A 24093-nucleotide genomic window follows, 5' to 3' on the forward strand; every position below is an offset into this window, starting at 1 on the left:
TGAACCTTTTTATTGAGGTAAAATTCACAAAACAGAATTAATCACTAATGGTTAAACAAATGTGGTATATCCATACAATGGAATATTATTCAGCCATAAAAAGGAATGAAGCAGAATAGTTCTGAGACTAGAAGTCCAAGTTCAAGGGGTCAGTAGGGTTGGTTCCTTCAAAACACAGGTTCCATTCTGTGATATAAAACAGCAATATCACAAAATGTTTTCACAGATAGCTTGTTTCTAGTTTTTAGGACTGGATTTTTGTATGTTCTTATAAAGGCTTAATAGAGTTGGAAACATAACTTCTTAGATTTTACAAAAAGAGTGTTTCAAACTTGTTGAATCAAAACACAGGTTCCTCCAACACTCTCCATGAAGTCACTGTGGACCAAGAGTCCTAAAGCAGACTTATCAGGAGAGCTGATACATACTACAATGCAGATGACCTCAGAAACATTCGAACTACTCAGGAGGCTGAGATGGGTGGATCACTGAGCCAGGAGTTCGAGCCTGCACTGAGCTATGATGGTACCACTGCACTCCAGCCTCAGCAACAAAGCAAGACCCTGTCTCCAAAAACCAAACCAAAATAAAAACAAAAAACAATCCTCCCACCCCACCTCCCAAGTAGCTGGGACTACAGGCATGTGCTGCAACACCCAGCCAATTTCTGTATTTTTTCTAGAGACGGGGTCTCGTTGTGTTGCCCAGGCTGGTTTTGAGCTCCTGGGCTTGAGTAATCCACCCACCTCAGCCTCCTAAAGTGTTGAGATTACAGTTGGGAGCCACCATGCCTGGCCATCGCTGAACTTTTTTATTTCATGAGCCCAAACATTCCTTTTCTTGTTTAAGTCAGTCTAGGTTGGGTTGCCATAGCCTGCAACCAATAGATGTTAACTAATCAAACATTCGGGCACATAAGACATGGTCCCAGCTTTTGAGTATCTGGAAAAAGAAAAAAGAATCCTTTGTATTCTTGCATTTGCCAAGTATTGGCTCATCCAATTCACCAACAGGTTCAGCTCTCTCTGAATTTCCCCACATCCTGAAGAATTCTAACCACCTTCCATCCACCAGCCAGCCTCCCATAGCTTGCAGACTTGGCCTCTCCCACAGCCCGCAACACTCTCCCTGAAGTCAGTGTGGACCAAGAATCCTAAAACAGACTCCTCAGGAGAGCTGGTTAAAATCCATCTTCCAAAGCCACATCTTGTATGAAATATCTAGTACAGGGAAATCCACTCAATGGAAATCCACTCAGCTATAAAAAATGAGCAAACTATGCTCCATACTACAACATGGATGAACCTTGAAAACATGCTCAGTGAAATAAGCAAATCACAAAATGCCATGTATTGTACAATTCTATTCATAGGAAATGTCTGGAATAGTTCTGCAACTACAAGTCCGAGATCAAGGGGGTCAGCAGGATTGGTTCCTTCAAAACACAGGTTCCATTCTGTGATATAAAACAGCAATATCACAAAATGTTTTCACAGATAGCTGGTTTCTAGTTTTTAGGACTGGTCATATGTTCCTATAAAGGCTCAATAGGTTCTGAAGCATAACTTCTTGGATTTTTCAAAAAGAGTGTTTCAAACTTGAATCAAAACACAGGTTCCATTTTGTGATATAAAACAGCACATCACAAAGTGTGTTCATGGATAGCTTGTTTCCTTTTCTGTTTATTTTTTTTAAGATGGAATCTCACTTTGTCACCCAGGCTGGAGTGGAATGGCACCATCTCAGCTCACTGCAACCTACACCTCCCAGGTTCAAGCAATTCTCCTGCCTCAGTCTCCCAAGTAGCTGGGACTACAGGTGCCTGCCATCATGCCCAGCTAATTTTCTATTTTTAGTAGAGATGGGGTTTCACCAGGTCAGTCTGGTCTTGAACCCTCGACCTCAGGAGATCCACCCACCTCAGCCTCCCAAAGTGCTGGGATTACAGGTGAGAGCCACTATGCCCGGCCAGCTTGTTTCTACTTTTGAGGACTGAATGTATGCTCCTCTAAAGGCTCACATCAGTAGACAGCCACCTTCTCGCTGCACCGTAATGTGCTCTTGCCCTGCCTGTGTATACTAGTTTACTCTAGTTCCTTTTTTTTTTTTTTTGAGACAAAGTCTCACTTTGTGGCCCAGGCTGGAGTGCAGTGGCACAGTCTCGGCTCACTGCAACTTCTGCCTCCCAGGTTCAAGTGATTCTCCTGCCTCAGCCTCCTGAGTAACCGGGACTATAGGCGCCTACCACCACACCCAGCTAATTTTTGTATTTTTAGTAGAGATGGGGTTTCACCTTGTTGATGAGGCTGGTCTCAAACTCCTGATCTGCCCGCCTCTGCCTCCCAAAGTGCTGGGATCACAGGCATGAGCCATCGCACCCAGCCCTAGTTTACTCTTCTATAAGGCCATCAGTCATAGCATTAGGGCCCACACGGATGTCTCATTCTAGCTTAACTACCTCTGTAAATGCCCTATATTCACATACAGCCTCATTCTTGGGTACTAGGGGTTAAGACTTCAATGCATAAATTTTGGAGAGACACACTGTTGAGAAACATTAAGTCTACCCTGCCCCCATGGCTCTTTTGTGGAGGGTACCTTTTGCCTTGTAATTAGTCATAGGTGGGTAACAGCTGCCTACGTGGTATATTCCTGAGTTATGTGCAAAGTAGAACACCTGTGTGTTAATAAGAATCACCTGTCAAAGAGCAAATAAATGCGTGGCTGCATCTCTGCTCAGGGCCTTCCATCCTGGAGAGCTGTCGGCCCTGCAGGCTCTCAGGTGCCCGGGATAGACCGACTCTGTTGGCTGCCTGGGTGTCCGCCTCTTTCAATATCTGCGGCCTGCCTGGTTCGGGGTCTCCCGGATAAGCTGGTTCTGGGTACACGCTTCGACCCATAACACACAAGAAAGTATATTCTAAGAAGAGAGGGCAGCCCATGCAAAGGTCCTGAGGCAGGCCCTCACCTAACGTGTTGGAGAAGCAGCGAGGAGGCCCATGCAGCTGGAGGTAGAGTGGGCAAGGAGGAAGAAGAGGGGAGGACAGGAAGGCCACCAAGGCGTTTGTTGTGAGAAAATAAATTTCTGCTGTTTAAGCCTCCAGGTCTGTAGTATTTTGTTACGGCACCCACACAAACAAATACACCCTGACGTCCGGAAGAAAGTTCCTCGCTCACTTCTTTATTTTCCCTCAAAGGTCACCTTCTCCATGAGACCTCCTCTAACCACCCTATTTAAAGTCACACTCCTGCCTGGCGCAGTGGCTCGAACCTGTCATCCCAGCACTTTGGGAGGCCGAGGTGGGCGGATCATGAGGTTAAGAGATCAAGACCAGCCTGGCCAACATGGTGAAACCCCGTCTCTACTAAAATACGAAAAATTAGCCGGGTGTGGTGGGTGCACCTATAGTCCCAGCTGCTCAGGAGGCTGAGGCAGGGGAATCATTTGAACCCAGGAAGCAGAGGTTGCAGTGAGCTGAGATTGCACCACTGCACTCCAGCCTGGGTGACAGAATGAGACTTCATCTGAAAAACATAAAATAAGAAGAAGAAAATAAAATCACACTTCCAGGTTGGCTTGAGCCCAGAAGTTAAAGACCAGGGTGGTCAACACAGGGAGACCCCGTCTCTATAAAAAAATTTTGAAAATCAGCTGGGTGTGGTGGTGCATACCTGTAATCCCAGCACGTTGGGAGGCTGAAGTGAGAGAATCACTTGAGCCCAGGTGTTCAAAATCAGCCTGAGGCCACATAATGAGATCCCATCTCTACAAAATAATTGAAATGTTAGCCAAGCAGGGTAGTGCATACCTGTAGTCCCAGCTACTCCGGAGGCTGAGAGAGGAGGATGGTTGGAACCCGGGAGGTGGAGGCTGTAGTGAGCCATGATGGCGCCAGTGCACTCCAGCCTTGGCAACACAGCAAGACCCCATCTCAAAATATAAATGCGTATGTAAATGATTTAATTTAATACAATTCCACTCCCCTACTCTGGCCTTTTCTTTTTTTTTTTTTTTTTTAAAGAAACAGAGACGGGGTTTCACCATGTTGCCCAGGCTAGTCTTGAACTCCTGACCTCAAGAGATCCACCCACCTCGGCCTCCCAACATGCTGGGATTATAGGCATTAGCCACCATGCCCGGCCTACTCTGGCCTTTTCTATCACCTTTGCTTAGCTTCATTTGTTGTGTTTATTGTTGATTTCACCCAAATAAAATTTCAGTTTGAAGAAGGGAGGGCCATCATTCTGCTTCTTGAATGTCCAGCAGCTATGATAGTGCCTCGTGTGCAGAAGGCCCCTGATATATATTTATTAACTGGATGGAGGGAGGTGGGGCCTGGGAATCTGCATCTTAACACTCTCCCCAGCTGATTCTGACATACTTGCCAACCCCTACTCTGTGCCTCTACCATAACAAAATTTATTTTTCTTGGCTGGGCACAGTGGCTCATGCATGTAATCCTAGCACTTTGGGAGGCTGAAGTGGGCAGATTACTTGAGGTCAGGAGTTCAAAACCAGCCTGGACAACATGGTGAAACCGAATCTCTACTTAAAATACATTTTTAAAAATTAGCCAGGCATGGTGGTAGGCACCTGTAATGCCAGCTACTTGGGAGGGTAAGGCAGGAGAATCGCTTGAACCCAGGAGGCAGAGGTTGCAGTGAGCTGAGATAGCACCACTGCACTTCAGCCTGGGTGACAAGAGTGAGACTCCGTCTCAGAAAATAAAAATAAAAAACAATATTTGGATTTCTTGAATGTCTACTACACATGGTTAGGCATTCAGGTTTTTTGTTCTTTTTTGTTTGTTTTGTTGTTTGTTTTTGAGGCGGTCTCACTCTGTCACCCAGGCTGGAGTGCAATGGTGTGGTCTCGGCTCACTGCAACCTCTGCCTCAGGGTTCAAGTGATTCTACCACCCCAGCCCCCTGAGTAGCTGGGGCTACAGGTGCCTGCCATCATGCCCAGCTAATTTTTAAACGTTTTTTAGTAGAGACAGGGTTTCATTATGTTGGCCAGGCTGGTCTTGAACTCTTGATCTCATGATCTGCCTGCCTTGGCCTCCCAAAGTGCTGGGATTACAGATGTGAGCCACCACACTTGGCCAGCATTCGGATTAACTCCATTCTGATGCCCACACTGTGTTTATGCCCTTTTGGGATGCAGTCTTGCTCTGTCACCCAGGCTGGAGTGCAGTGGTGCCACCGTGGCTCACTGCAACTTCTGCCTCCCAGGTTCAAGCAGTTCTCCCACCTCAGCCTCCCGAGTACCTGGAACTACACGTGTGTGCCACCACACCTGGCTAATGTTTGTATTTTTTTAAATAGAGATAGGGGTTTCACCATGTTGTCCAGGCTGGTCTTGAACTCCTGTCCTCAAGTAATGCACCTGCCTCAGCCTCCCAAAGTGCTGGCATTACAGGCATGAGCCATCGTGCCTGGCTATGTCCATTTTACCCGCAAGAAAGCAGGCTTAGATTGGAGTGGGGGTGCTGCCCGAGATGATTAACAGCCAGAGTAAGTTAGGGGAGGCGCTGCAATCAAATTCTGAGATGGTAGGAATCTAGAACCCATGTTCTGTCTGTGGGGGGTGGGGCGGTGAGAGAGAGAGAGAGAGAGAGAGAGAGAGAGAGATGCTCTCACTCTGTTGTCCAGGCTGGAGTGCAGTGATGCAATCATAGCTCACTGCAGCCTTCACCTCCTGGACTCAAGCAATCCTCCCAGCTCAGCCTCCTGAGTCGCCAGGACAACAGATGTGTGCCACCGCATACAGCTAAGTTTTTAAAATTTTTTGTGGCGACAGAGTTTCATTATGTTGCTCAGGCTAGTCCTCAAGCAATCCTCCAGCCTCGGCCTCCCTAAATGTTGGTATTACGGGTGGGAGCCACCGCTCCCCGCTGAGCCCACTTTCTTGACCACAGTTTTGTCTCTTTGCCTTGTGTGTAGTGGAAGCTAGCGTGAGCTTCCGCCCACTGTGGTCTCCATTTTCAGCATGCTACCAAGGTAATGTGGACTCCTCCCAGAAACGATGCAAGATAAGTAATATTATCCTCATTTTTTTTTTTTTTTTTTTGAGACAGAGTCTTGCTCTGTCACCCAGGCTGGAGTGCAGTGGTGCAATCTCAGCTCACTGCAAGTGATCCACCTCAAGTGATCCACATCTGTAATCCCAACACTTTGGGAGGCTGAGATGGGCAGATGACCAGGTCAGGAGTTCGAGACCAGCCTGACCAACATGGTGAAACCCCATTTCTACTAAAAATACCAAAGGTAGCCAGGCGTGGTGGTGGGCACCTGTAATCCCAGTTACTCAGGAGGCTGAGGCAGGAGAATTGCTTGAACCCGGGAGGCAGAGGTTGCAGTGAGCCAAGATCACACCACTGCACTGCAGCCTGGGTGACAGAGCAAGACTCCATCTCAAAAAGAAAAAGAAAAAAGAAGAACTTTTCATCCTCCTACAAACCTAAGCTCATGTGCTAAAACAGAAGCGACCGCATGATGAGTGTGATGGTTCATACCTGTAATTCCAGCATTTTGGGAAGCTGAGGCAGGAGGATCACTCTGAGGTCAGGGGTTTGAGACTAGCCTGAGCAACATGGAGACACCCTGTCTCTACAAAAAATACAAAAATTAGCCTGGTGTGATGGCCAGTAGTCCCAGGTACTCAGGAGGCTGTGGCAGGAGGATCACTTGAGCCCCAGAGGTAGAAGCTGCAGTGAGTATGATCGCACCACTGCACTTCAGCTTGGGCATCACAAGGAGACCCTGTCTTAAAATAAATAAAAGAAGCAGCTGGGCACGGTGCCTCACACCTGTAATCCCAGCACTTTGGGAGGCCAAGGCAGGTGGATCACTTGAGTTAGGGAGTTTGAGACCAGCCTGACCAACACGGAGAAACCCCCTAAAATACAAAATTAACTGAGCATGGTGGCTCATGCCTGTAATCCCAGCTACCTGGGAGGCTGAGGTAGGAGAATGGTTTGAACCTGGGAGGCAGAGGTTGCGATGAGCTGAGATCACGCCATTCCACTCCAGGCTGGGCAACAAGAGTGAAACTCTGACTTTAAAAAAAAAAAAAAAAAAAAAAGCAACTGTAGAATAAATATGGATCAAACAATGTTATTAAATTCTAGGTAGATTCTGCTGTTTGCCCAAGGCTCTGACCCAAGATCTGTTCTCTCTTGATCAAAAGGAGAAATTTGCAACAGAGACACAGTAAAGACACAGTAGCAACTCAACATTCATTCCTGAGGAAAGAAGAGGGGAAATCTCTTGGCAAAGTAAAAATAGGAGGGAACTTCTGTAACCTGTTAACGAAGGTCTTCCAAAAACCTAGAGTGGAACATTATATCAATAAGGACATGTGGAAAAGCTTCCCTTTGAAATCAGAACCACGCAAGGGAACCTGCTATCACCATTTCTATTCAACATTGTGTTGAAGCTCTCAGCCTTTTCGGCAAGACAAGACAAAAGGAAAAGGCGGAAAAAAAGAAAGAAATACAGTGGTCATTTTTGCAGAAGAAGCAATCATCTACAAAGACATTCCCAAAGAATATACAGATAAATTGCTGAAATTAATAAAATTATTTGGCAGTGTTGCTGCATACAAAACCCATATACAAAATGTACTAAGTGTCAGTACATCAGCAAAAATCATGAAGTTTTTTTCTTTTTCCTTTTTTTTTTTTTTTTTTTTTTTTGAGAGTCTCACTCTATCAGCCAGGCTGGAGTGCAGTGGTACAATTCCAGCTCACTGCAACCTCCGCCTCCCGGTTTCAAGCGATTCTGCAGCCTCAGCCTCCTGCGTAGCTGGAACTACAGGTGTGTACCACCACGCCCAGCTAATTTTTGTATTTTTAGTAGAGACAGGGTTTCACTATGTTGGTAACGATGGTCTTGATCACTTGACCTCATGATCCGCCTGCCTCAGCCTCCCAAAGAGGTGGGATTACAGGTGTGAGCCACTGCGCCCGGCCATGTTATCTTAAAAAAAAAAAAAAAAAAAAAAAATAACATTTGTGAAATTCTAGAGCAAGCAAAACTAACCTATGATGATAGAAATCAAATCAATGGTTGCTTCCGGGACAAGAGAGAAGGTAGAGATTGACTCAGAGAGACCACAAGTGATAGATACGTTCTGCTTTGAAAACGGTGTGGATTGCACAAGTGTACACAGTTGCTAGAACTGATTGAACGGAGCAATGAAGAATTTTCATTTTTCACCATAGGGAAATCAGACTTTGATTTTAAAGGGACACCATTTCAATTTTCACCATAGGGAAATCAGACTTTGATTTTAAAGGGACACTATTGACCATAGCCTAAAAGATATGAAAAAAACCAACATAAAGCTAGCGACCTAAATGGAGTAGAATGTATACCAGTTCCTTTCTAGCAAGACTCAGTGCTTTGTTTTTTTTATTCATTCATTGATTTATTTTTAAAGACAGGATATCACTCTGTCATCCAGGCCAGACTGCAGTGGTACGATCACAGTTCACTGTAACCTTGACCTCCTGGGCTCAAAGGATACTCCTGTGTCAGTCTTCAAGTAGCTGGGACTACAGGCATATGCCATCACACCTGGCTAATTTTGTTTTTAGATGGAATCTCGCTCTCAGCTCACTGCGACCTGAGTCTCCCAGGTTCAAGTGATTCTCCTGCCTCAGCCTCCCAAGTAGCTGGGACTACAGATGCGTACCACCACGCCCAGCTAATTTTTGTATTTTTAGTAAAGACAAGGTTTCACCATGTTGGCCAGGATGGTCTCGATCTCTTGACCTCGTGATCCACCCGCCTCGGCCTCCCAAAGTGCTGGGATTACAGGCGTGAACCACCACACCCGGACTAATATTTTTATAGAGACAGAGTGTCACTATGCCACCCAGTCTGGTCTTCAACTCCTGGCCTCAAGCGATTGTCCCACCACAGGCTCTCAAAGTACTGAGATTACAGTTATGAGCCACTGCTCCTAGCCCCAAGACTCAAAGTTTTAAAATCTTCAATTCTCTCCAAAATTCAGCTATAGGTTTAATGCAATTTCAATGTAAAACCCCAGAATGGTTTTTCATTGAACTTGACATACAAATCCTAAGATTTGTAAAGAAAATAGAGTGGTGGCTCACGCCTGTAATCCCAGCACTTTGGGAGGCCGAGACGGGCAGATCACGAGGTCAAGAGATCAAGACCATCCTGGCCAACATGGTGAAACCCTGTCTCTACTAAAAATACAAAAATTAGCTGTGCATGGTGGCGCATGCCTGTAATCCCAGCCACTCGGGAGGCTGAGGCAGGAGAATTGCTTGAACCCTGGAGGTGGAGGTTGCGGTGAGCCCAGGTCGAGCCACTGCACTCCAGTCTGGTGCCTGGCAATGGAGTGAGACTCTGTCTCAAAAAAAAGAAAATAGAAAACCTCAGAATCATGAATAGCCAATATACTCCTACAGAGAGAAAATAAGGGCTATGAGTCCTACCAAATATGAAGACACCATAAATCTACAGTAATTAAGACAATGTGTTTGTAGTAGCGAGCCTCCAACATGGCCCCCAATGGTCCATAGTTCCTAGTATTTATACATAAGTTAAGATGCCTTTTTTTTTTTTTTAAGTTGAGTCTCGCTCTGTCGCCCAGGCTGGAATGCAGTGGTGTGATCTCAGCTCATTGCAACCTCCGCCTCCTGGGTTCAAGCAATTTCTCCTGCCTCAGCTTCCCGAGTAGCTGAGATTACAGGTGCCTGTCACCATTCCCGGCTAATTTCTGAATTTTAGTAGAGATGGGGTTTCACCATGTTGGCCAGGCTGGTCTCGAACTCCTGACCTCAAGTGATCCTCCTGCTTGGCCTCCCAAAGTGCTGGGATTACAGGCATCAGCCACCACGCCTGGCCATTAAGATGCCCTTTTGTAATCCCCTCCCACATGGAACCAAGACTGGCCATGTGTAACTAAAAGAATACAGCGGAAGTAACAAGATGTGAGTTCTCAAGACTAAATAAGGAAATATACTGAAGCTCTGCTTTGGTCTCTTGGACCACTCACTAGCAACCCTGTTGTGAGGCCACTCAGTCAGCCCTGCAGGGAACCCCATGTGGAGAGGAGCTGAAGTTCTATGTGACTGAGCCACTCTGGAAGTGGACCCTCCAGCTCAAGCCTTCAGACGACTGCAGCCCCAGACAACATCTGTGCAACCTCATTAGAAACCCCAAACGGCTCATGCCTGTAATCCCAGCACTTTGGGAGGCCGAGGCAGGTGGATCACGAGGTCAGGAGTTCGTGACCAGCCTCGCCAACGTGATGAAACCCCATCTCTACTGAAAATACAAAAATTAGCTGGGCATGGTGGCAGCCACCTTTATTCCCAGCTACTTGGGCGGCTGAGGCAGAAGAATCATTTGAACCCAGGAGGAAGAGGTTGCAGTGAGCTAAGAAGCCTGGGCGACAGAGCGAGACTCCGTCTCAAAAAAAAAAAAAAAAAAGGAAACCCCAAACGGGGACCACCTAGGTGAGTCATTTAAGAATTCCAGACCTAAATAATCCATAAGCATAATAAATGGTAGTTATGTACAATTAAGTTTGGGGATAATTTGTTACTCAGCAATAAATAGGAAACATAAGGATAAAGACAAATGAACCAACACGAGGGGTTTATTTCTACTGTGTCATGTTGTTGTAATTCAATTACATAAAGTATAAAAGGGCTGGACATTTCAAGTTCTGGAAATTATCATTATCATCATGATAGTGATATCATCACTGCCATCAGGATCACCATACTCGACATCATCATTCTTATCATCATCATCACCACCGTCACCATCATGGTTACCATTATAACCATCACCACCATCATTGCCACAATCATATTCACGACCATGACCATCGCCACAATCATCTTCAGCACCCTCATCCTTACTACCATCATAATCAGTATTATCATCTTAGCTCCAACTCAGAAACCCGAGGGCATTAGGTGACCCATCAGTTTTTGTGGTTTTGGTTGTTTTTGTTTTTGAGACAGAGTGTCCCTCTGTCACCCAAGCTGGAGTGCAGTGGCATGATCTCGGCTCACTGTAACCTCTGCCTCCCGGGTTCAAGTGATTCTTGTGCCTCAGCCTCCTGAGTAGCTGGGATTACAGGTGCCCACCACCATGCCCAGCTAATTTTTGTATTTTCTTTTTAGACAGGGTTTCACCGTGTTGGCCAGGCTGGTCTTGAACTCCTGACCTCAAGTAATATGCCTGCCTTGGCCTCCCAAAGTGCTGGCATTATAAGTGTGAGTCACCACACTTGGTCAATTTTTGAAACTGGGAAAGACCTCAGATATCAACCAGTTTCCAATCTTCACTGAGAGAGAGAAACCCAACAAGGGAGAAGAAGGGTTTACTCAAGAACAGAAATCAAACTGAGTGTTACACTGCTTCCAAGGCCCTAGTTCTATTCCTGCTGCCTACCTCAGGCAGAGACCACTAACAATCCACCAAAACTCATGCTTTTTCTTCCATAATATGGAATTACTGCTGGAAAATGGCTGCCCAGGCAAGCACTGCATTTCCCATCTCCCCTTGCATGTGGATGTAGTTACGTGACTGCTTCTGGCCAATAGAATAGGAGCATTTGTCATATGCATCACTTTGAGGGCACCGTATTTAAGGACAAATTACTTCTCTGTATCTTCTCTCTCCCTATTTGCTGCAGGCTGAGACTCTAAGGGATGGCAAAACTGCAAATGAAAGTAGCCTGGGTCCCTGAATTACTCTGTGGAGGAAAAGCCTCCTTCCTGGAACCAGAAGCACATGCATTGTACTGTTTTGTGGACAAGAAATAAATTTTTACCATATTAAGTCACTAAAATATCTTATTTGTTGCAGTAGCTGATGTTATCTTAATGAAGTACCTTTTGGGCCACAGTCAGCTGTGATGTGTCTGTCTGATCTTCAGAGACCCCAGGACTCTCCATTCCAGCTTCTCTTGCAAATTCTTAAGTTATTTTATACAGGGTGATGAATAAAGGACCGATGTCTGGGCTAAACACTCCTCTTCTATTTGCCTGGTGAACTCCTATTCATCCTTCAAGGCCCATCTCCAGTATCTCTTCTTCCAGGAAGCCTTCCCCAATGTCTTCAGCCAAGCAGAGTCCTCACTTTCCCCTCACTCCTGCCTCCCTTAATATAATGTCCCTCCCCAACCTGGGCCTGACCATGAGGCCTCCTGTGCTGGGCTCTCTCCAGATAAAGGCAGGACCCAGCATTGAGTCACCTCTGAACCCTGAACATCACATGGTGGCATGCAACAGTGCCCAATACAATTTATTGAATCAACAAATGAGGCCAGGCGTGGAGGTTGATGCCTATAATCTCAACACTATGGGAGGCAGACGAGGGTGGATCACTTGAATTCAGGAGTTCGAGACCAGCCTGGCCAACATGGCGAAACACCGCCTTTACTAAAAATACAAAATTAGCCAGGCATGGTGGTACGTGCCTGTAATCGCAGCTACTCAAGAGGCTGAGGTGGGAGGATCGCTTGAACCTGGGAGGTGGAGGTTACAGTGAGCCGAGATCATGCCACTGCACTCCAGCCTGGGCAAAAGAGTGAGACTCCATCTCAACAAATATAAATAAATAAACAAATGAACAACAGAGTAACTAGAAGACGGTCTGGACCTCCATTCCAGACCAGAACCGAGGTTTTAGAACAACAGTTGAAAGCAAGCCTTTTCACTACCATCCATTTATTTGCTTACAGCTGGGGATGCAGGTTTATTCTTTCAACAATGGGCACCTCAAACTCAACAGGTCCAGACTGACATCGCTATCAATTCAAACTTGCTCTCCCTCCAGCCTCTTCATCTCACAATGGTTCCATCATCACCTAGCAATTTGGCTTAGGAACCCAAGATGATTTTCAGCACTCCCCAATCCTTCAGAATCAAGTCAGAGTAATTTTTTATTTTTGAGATGGCACTTCACTCTTGTCACCCAGGCTGGAGTGCAATGGCATGATCTCGGCAATGGCATGATCTCGGCTCACAGCAACCTATGCCTCCTGGGTTCAAATGATTCTCCAGCCTCAGCCTCCTGAGTAGCTGGAATTACGAGGGCCCACCACCACACCTGACTAATTTTTTGTATTTTTAATGGAGGCAGGGTTTCACCATGTTGGCCAGGCTGGCCTCAAACTCTGACCTCAGGGGATCCACTCACCTCGGCCTCCCAAAGTGCTGGGATTACAAGCGTGAGCCACTGCATCCAGCCAAGTTAGAGTAATTTTATAGAGGATTGTCTACAAGCCAGGAATGAATCTAAGTGTTTTGAAAGTGGGGTTTGTTTTCATTTTTATTTCTTTAGAGATGGGATCTCACTCTGCTGCCCAGGCTGGAGTGCAGTGATGCAATCTGCAGCCCTGAATCTGGACTCAAGCAATCCCCCTGCCTCAGCCTCCTAAGCAGCTGGGACTATGGGCATACACCACCACACCTGGCTAATTTTTTATTGTAGAGATGAGGTCCTCTCTCTGTCACCCAGACTGGAGTGCAGTGGCACAATCATAGCTCACTTCGGCCTCCACCTTCTGGGCTCAAGCTATCTTCCTGCCTTAGCCTCTTGAGTGTTGGGACTACAGGCATGCATCACCATGCCCAGATAATTTTATTTTGATTTTTTATGGAGACAGGGTCTTGTTATGTTGCCCTAGGCTGGTTTCAAACTCCTGGCCTCAAACAATCAGCACCTCTTGGTTCCCCATAGTGCTGGGATTACAGGCATGAGCCACTGCACCTGGCTATAAGTGTCGATTCATTGAATCCTCCATTTCCAGTGAATCAACAGATCATTCAGATTCTACATCCAAACTATCTCTCCCATCTAAGCCCTTCTCAGCATCCCCATTAGCAAATCCTAGAGCAGCCACCACAGTGATCACCTTCATGGCTTCAACAGCCTCCTCAGCGGTCTTCCTGATTCACTTTGTACTCCTCCCAGCCCAAACCTTACCATGGTTCCCCCATCATCCTCAACCCGAAGTCCAACCTCACCACAGCCCCTGCTGACTTCTCTGATGACTCTACTCTTTTTTTCTCACTTGCCCCTCCCACCTCTGCTCCAGCCAGGTAAATATGGTTGCCATACACTAAATGCGACCCATTTTACTGTTTCTTGTCTCCGGGTCTCACATATAAGGTTGCCTCTGCCTGAATGCCCTTTGTGGTAGATTACAATTTCTTTCCATTTCCTACCATAGAAAGCAATTTAGGCAGGTAGATCCCCTGAGGTCAGGCGTTCAAGACGAGCCTGGCCAACCAGGCCAACATGGCAAAATCCCACCTCTATTAAAAATACAAAAAATCAGTCAGGTGTGGGCTGGTGCTGTAGTACCAGCTACTCAGGAGGCTGTAATCCCAAGGTGTGATTAGGAGGATCGGGTGTGGTGGGAGGATTGCTCGAGGCCAGGAGTTCAAGACCAGCCTTAGCAACAAAGCAAGACCCTGTCTCCACAAATAAATTTAAAATTAGCCAGGTGTGGTGGCACATGCCTGTACTTCCAGCTACTCAGGAGGCTGAGGATCAATTGAGTCCAGGGGTTTGAGGTTGCAGTAAGCTAAGATCAAGTCACTGCACCCCAGCTTGGGTGACACAACAAGACCTTGTCTCAAGAAAAAAGAAAAGAAAGAAAGAAAGAAAAAAGAAAAAAAGAGGTACAATCTATTTCTGCATCTTTTGTGTCTGGGTTGGTCTTGTGACTTGCTTTAGCCCATCGAGGCTTTGCAACTTTTCCTCTTGCTTTCTTAGAATATTCCTGCCAAATTCAAGTATTCAGGATAAATTTCCAGTGGATGAGAGACCACGTGCAGCAGAGATGAGCACCTGGGTAAAGGTACCCTACACTAACCAACTGGCCAAGCAGCAGATATGTGAATGAAGCCCTCCTAGACTACCTGCCTCAGCCAAGTTATAAGCTAACCACAGAGATCATCTATCTGCCCAGACAATTTACCAAATTGATTGAAATAACAAATGTTGTCTTTAAGCCATTCCATCTTAAGGGGACTGTTTGTTATGCAGCAAAAGCTAACTGATAAACCCATCCTCTCATCTTAGCCATTACCTCCTCTAATGATGGGAAATACTTCAGCATTCCTCTTTCCCATTATTTACTCCCAGACCAGGTCAGGAGCTGCCTCCAGACTTCCAAAGCTCCCTGGAATTTCCTTGCACCACCTTTAAGGCATTAACTGCCCTTGGCTCCAATATCCATTCTTGTGTTTCTGCATAGCAACAGAGATCTTTTTCAGCCTCTTAACAATCTTTCTCAGCCTCTTAACATCTCACTATGCTAGATTGCATTAATGGCCCCAATTCTTTTTTGCAGGGGTGGGGAGGGGGGCTTCTGAGCCTAAGCTTTAAGAGGCATTGGGTGTTTCCATTTACTCTCTTGCACCTCCTTTATCACCACAGAAAGGACAAACTGAGCTAGTCTGCTGATTCTAGGAGGAGGATGAAAGGCGCATGGGTCAAAGTCACCCTAGCCAAGCCCACATGGAATCATCCAACCCAGCCAATGTTCACATGTGCTTATTGCTTTATAACACTGAGGTTTCATGGTTGTTATGCAACAGGTTGTAGCAATAGCTAACCAATACATCTGGTGTGGTCACACGGCCAATAGAATGTTCTGGCCAATAGGATCTAAAATGTGCAATTTCCAAGTTGGGTTCTTAAAGGGAGGGACATTCTAGCCCCTTTATCTGGCTGGCAAGTGAGTATGGTGACAAGTTTTCTTGGGATTACAGGGGTGAGCCACCATACCCAGCAATTCTCCCTTCTGATGGTAGGAACTGGAAAGTATTTGTAATATTCTTGGAAACTGAGGACGAAGGAAATACTTCATACGCGGCGGAACAACAGAACAGGAGGAGCTGGTCCCTGAGACTGTAGAAGGGATCATACCAGCCTTGGACTGATTCAGCTCCGATGATCGCATAAGGAGAGAATAATCTTCAGTTTTATTTAAGTCATTGTTCTCTGCTACATAGAGTAACTTACCTCCCAGTTTGCCAAGAATGACCCAGGTTTATGCTGTTGTCCTAGAGTAATTACTAGGGAGGAGAGAATTGGTTGGGGGTTTTTGAACTTTTTTTTTTTTTGAGATGAAGTCTCACTCTTGTCGCCCAGGTTGGAGTGCAGTGGCACAGTCTCGGCTCACTGCAACCTCTGCCTCCCAGGTTCAAGCGATTCTCCTGCCTCAGCCTCCGAAGTGGCTGGGACTACAGGTGCATGCCGCCATGCCCAGCTAAGTTTTGTAATTTTAGTAGGGATGGGGTTTTACCATATTGGTCAGGTTGGTCTCAAACTCCTGACCTCAGGTGATCCACCTGCCTCTCAACCTCCCAAATTCCTGCAGTTACAGGCATGAGCCACTGCACCTAGCTAACTTTAAAAAAAAAAAAAAAAAAAAAAGACAGAGTCTTACTCTGTTGCCCGGCTGAGTGCAGTGGCATGATTACAGCACATGGCAGCCTCCACCTCCTGGGCTCAAGTGATCCTCCCACCTCAGCCTCCAGAGTAGCTCCCAGTATCAGCCTCCTAGTACTGGCCCATGGTTGTTAGGAACCTGCCACACAGCAGGAGGTGAGTGGTGGGCAGGTGAGCTAGCATAGCTCCATCTGTATTTACAGCCAGTCCCCATTGCTCCCATGACAGCCTGAGCTCCACCTTCTGTCAGATCAGAACAGCGTTAGATCCTCATAGGAGTGCAAATCCTTTTCTGAACTGTACATGTGAGGAATCTAGATTGCACACTCCTTATCAGGAATGTAATGCCTGATGATCTGCCTCCCATCACCCCCAGATGGGACCACCTAGTCAGGAAAACAAGCTCAGGGCTCCCACTGATCCTACATTATGGTGAGTTGTATACTTATTTCATTATAAGTTACAATGTAATAGTAATAGAAGTAGCCGGGTGTGGTGACTCATGCCTGTAATCCCAGTACTTTGGGAGGCGAGCAGATCACAAGGTCAGGAGTTTGAGACCAGCCTGAGCAACATGGTGAAACCCCGTCTCTACTAAAAATACAAAAATTAGCCGGGTGTGGTGGTGTGCGCCTATAATCCCAGCTATTCAGGAGACTAAGGCAGGAGAATCACTTGAACCCAGGAGGTGGAGGTTGAAGTGAGCCGAGATCATGCCACTGCATTCCAGCCTGGGCAACAGAGCAAGACTCCATCTCAATAATAATAATAATAATAATAATAATAATAGAAATAAAGTGAACAATAGATGTAGCACCCTCGAATCATCCTGAAACCATCTCCCCTAGCTCTGGTCCATGGAAAAACTGTCTTCCACAAAACCAGACCCTGTGACCAAAAAGATTGGAGACTGCTGCTGTGTGGGTTTGGATGATAAATTGATCTCAACCTAACCGCTACAGAAGCCTAACCTCTCTCCTAATGAATACGCAGCATTGATTACAACAGGCTGTAACTGCCTGAATCCCTGAATCATGGAATCCCTGTAGACATCACCATCAGGGCGGAAACAAGTTCCTATCAACACAGTAGACACATCAACGAGGGATGGTGGAAAGAACGAACATATTCATTAACTAATTAGGCACATATCGATACCTCTTCCCCTTTCTCTTCTAGCAAAATGGGCTGAGAGGGGCTCCACCCCCAGTTCCAGCCAATTAGCATGGCCCTTCCCCCTGCCTACGGCTATTGGTGCGGGTAACACCCCCCATGTGCACCGAGGAAGGAGAGCTGTGCAGACCACAGGCACAATTGGTGCCTGAAGTAGAACTCACTGCTTCCTTATGTCTAGCTTATGGATATATAATCATACTCAGTCCTATATAATCTTTATATGTATCGCTTACTGCTTACTGTATCTAGCTTATAGATACATATTCATACTGACTCCCATATAGTATTTCTATATAATCACATAGGTATTGTAGTCGGAGCCGTACTGACACATTTAGTGCTGAGTTATATAATCCTTCCATATAACCGTATAGTAGTTTGTAGTAGGAGGAATGCCCAGAGCAGTCACAGAGCAGAAGCAGTACATGGGAAAACAGCCAGACCAGGACGAGAACCAAAGACTCAGGTGTACACGACCTTTTCTGTACAGCTCCCACTGCACTGGCTTACAGTATCCTTCTATTAGAAATCCTTTGAAGTCTCCAGCCCCCAGAAAAGAAGTGTTGTGCACGACACCTGATGCACACAGCCCACCTCCTCGCCTAGGTGACCTAATGCGGGTGGACCCCTTTTCTGTACACGACCCTCTACTACTGCGCACGGCACGGCCCCCTACTGTGCACGGCCCACCTCTCTGCCCAGGTGACATAATGGGGTGGCCCCCTCGCTTGTGACTCACGTGATTATGTATGCCCTATCACTAAGCCTGTAGATGATGACCTCACACACGACCCTGCGCCCTGCTTGTGCCTAATAAATACAGACGCTTCTGGGTGTTCGGGGGCCCTGCCCGTGTCTGTTTATAGGTGGCGTGGCTCCCTGAGTCCAGATGCTCTTCATCAGTTCTTCAGTGTCCTGTCTCTTTACTTCTGGGATGCTGCACCTCAGCACAGCATAAGGGACACCCCACGATCCTGTGGGGCCCACAGCCCTACATATTGGTTCAGAGATTACCACATGACCTACTTCTGACCAATGAGAGAGAGTACAAATCCCAGATCTTAAGCTCCAGCGTCCAGGACAGTGATTTACTCTCCCCGGTGGTGGTCAAGGGTGAGGTTATGCCGTCTGGAGCAACTGCAGCTACTTTGCCGTCCTGAGGGGAGATCTTAGATTTACAAAGCTGGGAAAGGAATCCCTCACAGAGAGACGTGCAGTCTTTGATGATATTTTTGGTGCTACGGAATTAAGCCATACCTAAAACCCACAGAAGATTTTTGCTTCTCTTCCAAAATAGCATTGAAAAAAATTTTATTCTTTAAAAAAATTGTCCCATGAGTCAAAAAACTCCTTGTATGGTGCAAGCCCCTTTGATTTAGGACCTTATTAAAGTTGTTCTGTCAAAGGCCAGATGACAAAAATTGCCAGGTTAGTTTTGTACAATGTACTTCTCTGGTGCAGCTACTCAGCTCTGCCATTGTCCCACAAAAGCAGCCACAGGCACACATGAATAGCCACAGGCTATGCTCCAATAAAACTTCATTTACGGCCGGGTACGGTGACTCACGCCTGTAATCCCGGCACTTTGGGAAGAAAAGGCGGGCGAATCATGAAGTCAGGAGTTCGAGACCAGCCTCACCAACATGGTGAAACCCCATCTTTACTAAAAATACAAAACTTAGCTGGGCATGGTGGAACGCACCTGTAATCCCAGCTACTCAGGAGGCTGAGGCAGGAGAATCGCTTGAACCCGGGAGGCGGAGGTTGCAATGAACCGAGATCGCGCCACTGCACTCCAGCCTGGGTGACAGAGCAAGACTCAGTCTCAAAAAAAGAAAAAAAAAAAAAAAACTTCATTTACAAAAACAGGTGGCAGGCCACATTTGGCCCATGGGTTATGGTTTGTTGACCTGTAATTAGGTTTTCTATCATTTGCAGACTTCTTGGGGACATACCCACTGCCTTGACGAAACACCAGACCCTATTAGGCATGAGGAAGGTGAGAAAATCAGCCCACGAATCACTTTAGCATCCATGATACTTCCATCAGTGCGGTCCAGAGGATCCAGGCTGATCCGTCGTTCCTTCCTTCCTTCCTTCCTTCCTTCCTGCCTGCCTTTCCTCCTCTATTTTCTTTTTTTATTCACATAGAAATAAATATTATAAACTTATATATTTATATATTACAACTATAATTATTCACATATATTGTATTAATAAATATATCTGAATATGAATAAACACATATTCATATACGTGTATGTGCACACATATATGTGTGAGCTGTATATTTCATTATATATTACAATGTAATAATAGAAATAAAGTGAACAATAAATGTAATTCCCTTGAATCATCCTGAATCCATCCCCCCAACTCATATACGTGTGTGTGTGTGTGTGTGTGTGTGTGTGTGTGTGTGTGTGTTTATGTATATATCTTTTTCTGGAGATGGGGTCTCACTATGTTGCCCAGGCTAGTCTCAGGGCTCAAGTGATCCTCCTGCCTCGGCCTCCCAAAGTGCCAGGATTACAGGTGTGAGCCACCATACCTGGCCTATTTTCTTTCTTTCTTTGTTTTTGTTTTTGTTTGAGATGGAGTCTTGCTCTGTTGCCCAGGCTGGAGTGCAGTGGTATGATCTCGGCTCACTGCAACTTCTGCCTCCCATGTTCAAGTGATGCTCCTGCTGCAGCCTCCTGAGTAGCTGGGATTACAGGTGTCTGTCACCATGCCTGGCTAATTTTTGTATTTTTAGTGGAGACAGTGTTTCACCATGTTGGCCAGGCTGGTCTCAAACTCCTGACCTCAGGTGATCAGCTCGCCTTGGCCTCCCAAAGTCCTGGGATTATAGGCGTCAGCCACCAACCTGACCCTATTTTCTTTTTTAAAAAAATAATAGACTTTTCTTTTTAAGAGCCGTTTTAAAAATTAAGCAGAAGATACAGAGAGTTCCCATATCCCCCCTGCCCGCCCCCCACACATTGCCTCCTCCATCATCACCACCACTCACAGTGATCCATTTCTTAGTGATGAACCCACATGGAGGCATCATCACCACCCAGAGTCTATAGTTCACATTAGGGGTCACTGTGGAGGATGTATATTTGAGTAGGAGGCAGGGCTCAGACACTGGACCAAATTGAGGACTAGCTAAAACAGGGACAGGGTAGAAGCAGCTTTCCATAAGACACACCCCCCAGCGCACCTTGTCAGTTTCCCATTGCCAGGGCATAACCCAGTAGTTACCACCCCTTTCTTTCTTTCTGGAGACAAAGTCTCCCTCCGTTGCTCCAGCTGGGGTGCAGTGGTGCGATCTTGGCTCACTGCAGCCTCCACCTCCCAGGTTCCAGCAATTCTCCTGCCTCAGCCTCCCTAGTAGCTGGGATTACAGGTGCACACCACCACGCCCAGCTAATTTTTGTATTTTTAGTAGAAACGGGGTTTCACCATGTTGGCCAGGCTGGTCTGAAACTCCCGACCTCAAATGATCTGCCTGCCTCGGCATCTCAAAGGGCTGGGATTACCGACATGAGCCACTGCGCCCAGCCTTACCACTCTTTCCATGGCAATGACCTGATCACCCAAAAGTTACTACCTCTTCCCTAGAAATTTCTGCATATACTGCCCCTTATGCTACATGTAATTAAAAGTAGGAATAGGCCAGGCGCGAGGGGTCATGCCGGTAATTCCAACACTTTGGGAGGCCAAGACATACTGATCACCTGATGCCAGGAGTTGAAGCCTGGCCAACATGGCAAAATCCAGTCTCTACTAAAAAAAAAAAAAAAAAAAAAAAAATTAGCCGGGTATGGTAGTTGGCACCTGTAATCCCAGCTACTCAGGAGGCTGAGGCAGGAGAATTGCTTGCACCTGGGAGATCTCCCAAAGTGCTGGGATTACAGGCGTGGGCCACCACGTCTGGCCGCCTGTGAGGCTTCTTGGCTGAAACCAAGAATCCTCGAAGGCTAAGCCCACTTTGGGGCTTGCCTGCCATGCGTCACATTCTCTGGATTTGGACACATGTATGATAACAGGTATCCACTGTTACAGTGTCATACAGAGTATGTTCACTGCCCTAGAAAGCCTCCACGCTCTGCCTATTCATCCCCCCTTTCCCACTAACCTCTGACAACCACTGATGTTTTTACTGCTTCTCTAGTTTTGCCTTTTCTGAAACATCACATAGCTGGAATCATCCGGTGTGGTGCCTTTTGGGACTGACTTCTTTCACTTAGTAATATGCATTTGGGGTTCCTGCATGTCTTTTCATGGCTTGAAAGGTCATTTCTCTTTACTGCTGAATGTTTCATTGTCTGGCCTGGGAGTGGTGGCTCACACCTGTAATCCCAGCACTTTGGAAGGCCGAGGTAGGTGGATCACCTGAGGTTAGGAGTTCCAGACCAGCCTGGCCAACATGGTGAAACCCTGTTTCTACTAAAAATACAAAAATTAGGGCTGGGCACGGTGGTTACGCCTGTAATCCCAGCATTTTGGGAGGCCAAGGCAGGTGGATCACCTGAAGCTGGAAGTTTGAAACCAGCCTGACCAACATGGAGAAACCCCCATCTCTACTAAAAATACAAAATTAGTCAGGCGTGGTGGCACATGCCTGTAATCCCAGCTACTTGAGAGGCTAAGGTAGGAGAATTGTTTGAACCCAGGAGGCAGAGGCTGTGATGAGCCAAGATAGCACCATTGTACTCCAGCCTCAGCAACAAGAGCAAAACTCCATCTCAAAACACACACACACACACACACACACACACACACACACACACATTAACTGGGTGCAGCTAAGGGAGGAGAATTGCTTGAACCTGGGAAGCAGAGGTTGCAGTGAGCTGAGACCATGCCATTGCACTCCAGCCTGGGCAACAAGAGTGAAACTCTATCTCAAACAATAATAATAATAATATTCCACAGTCTGGATGCACCGCAGTTTATCCATATGAGGAAGGAGGTGCAACTTGACTCCAGAAGTGGTGCTCAGACAACGGACCAAATTGAGGACTAGCTAAAACAGGACTGGAGCAGAAACACCTTTCCATAAGACACGCCCACCAGTGTGCAATGGCAGTCTATCGTTGCCATGGCAACAGCAGCAGCTACCACCCCTTTCCCACAGTAATGACCTGACAACCCAGAAGTTACCACCCTTTTTCTAGAAATCTCTGCATCATCTGCCCTTTAATTTGCATATGATTACACTGTAGCTATGACTGCAACACTGACCACTCTGGGTTCACTGCCTGTGGGGTAGCCCCGCTCTGCGAGGAGGAGGACGTCCGTGGCTGCTGTGCACGTCCACGTCGCTAAAACCGCGGTCTCATTCGAACCCAGCTCACCCTTCAATCCTTCTCCGGCCAAAGCCAAGAACCCTCCCGGGGCTCAGCCCGCCTTGCCCTACATCACATTCACCTACCTAAGGACACCTTGGTTGCTTCCCAGTTTCAGCAATCATGAAGAAAGCCACTACAAGGCCGGGCGCGGTGGCTCACGCCTGTAATCCCGACACTTTGGGAGGCCGAGGCGGGCGGATCACAAGGTCAGGAGATCCACACCATCCTGGCTGACATGGTGAAACCCCGTCTCTACTAAAAATACAAGCCTATGATAATCAGACCACCCTGAACGCGCCCGATCTCGTCTGATCTCGGAAGCTAAGCAGGGTCAGGCCTGGTTAGTACTTGAATGGGAGACCGCCTGGCAATGCCGGGTGCTATAGGCTTTAAAAATAATAATAATAATAAAAATACCAAAAATTAGCCAGGCGTAGTGGCAAGCACCTGTAGTCCCAACTACTCCGGAGGCTGAGGCAGGAGAATCGCTTGAACCCGGGAGGTGGAGGTTGCAGTGAGCCAAGATCATGCCATTTCACTCCAGCCTGGGAGACAGAACAAAACTCACTCTCTCTCTCTCTCTCTCTCTCTCTCTCTCTCTCTCATTATATATATATAGACGTGTGTGTGTGCGTGTGTGTGTGTGTGTGTATAGCCACTACAAAGACCTGCATACAGGTTTCTGTGTGGACATAAGTGTTCAACTCCTTTGGGTAAACAGAGGACCTCAATACCTAGTACCATGTCTGGCACATAATAGATGCTGAATACAATCTGTTGAATGAATAAATCTCCCTTTGACAGAGGAAACAACTGAGGCTCAGAGAAGGGATCCTGCCCATCCAGGGTCACACAGGTAGGTATGGAGAACCAGATACTAGCACTGTGAGCCCCCCAAAGTCTGTGCCCCTAACTACTGCACAAGCCTGCCTCTTTGAACCACATTAAGCTGCTCCTGATGCCTTCTACAAAGTGGCACGATGAGGGCGGTCATGGGCAGACAGGTCACCAGAGACAACAGAGCAGATGGCTATGTCTGTGGGCCAAGGGAGGAAGTTTCTTCCTGACCTCAGGGATCAGCTGAGCCCTGAGACAGCTTCCTTCCAGTCATG

At 46.7% G+C, this 24093-nt stretch overlaps 1 protein-coding gene and 1 pseudogene across 2 annotated transcripts in view; one reads left to right on the forward strand and one right to left on the reverse strand.

Moving 5' to 3' along the window:
• Positions 1-24093, reverse strand: part of VAV1 (vav guanine nucleotide exchange factor 1) — a 77088-nt gene that overhangs the window by 31433 nt on the left and 21562 nt on the right. The window lies entirely within an intron of this gene.
• On the forward strand, positions 23252-23370 carry LOC120362858 (5S ribosomal RNA; annotated as a pseudogene).

This window comes from Saimiri boliviensis, chromosome 14 (genome assembly GCF_048565385.1).
Source record: "Saimiri boliviensis isolate mSaiBol1 chromosome 14, mSaiBol1.pri, whole genome shotgun sequence".
Taxonomy (NCBI): domain Eukaryota; kingdom Metazoa; phylum Chordata; class Mammalia; order Primates; family Cebidae; genus Saimiri; species Saimiri boliviensis.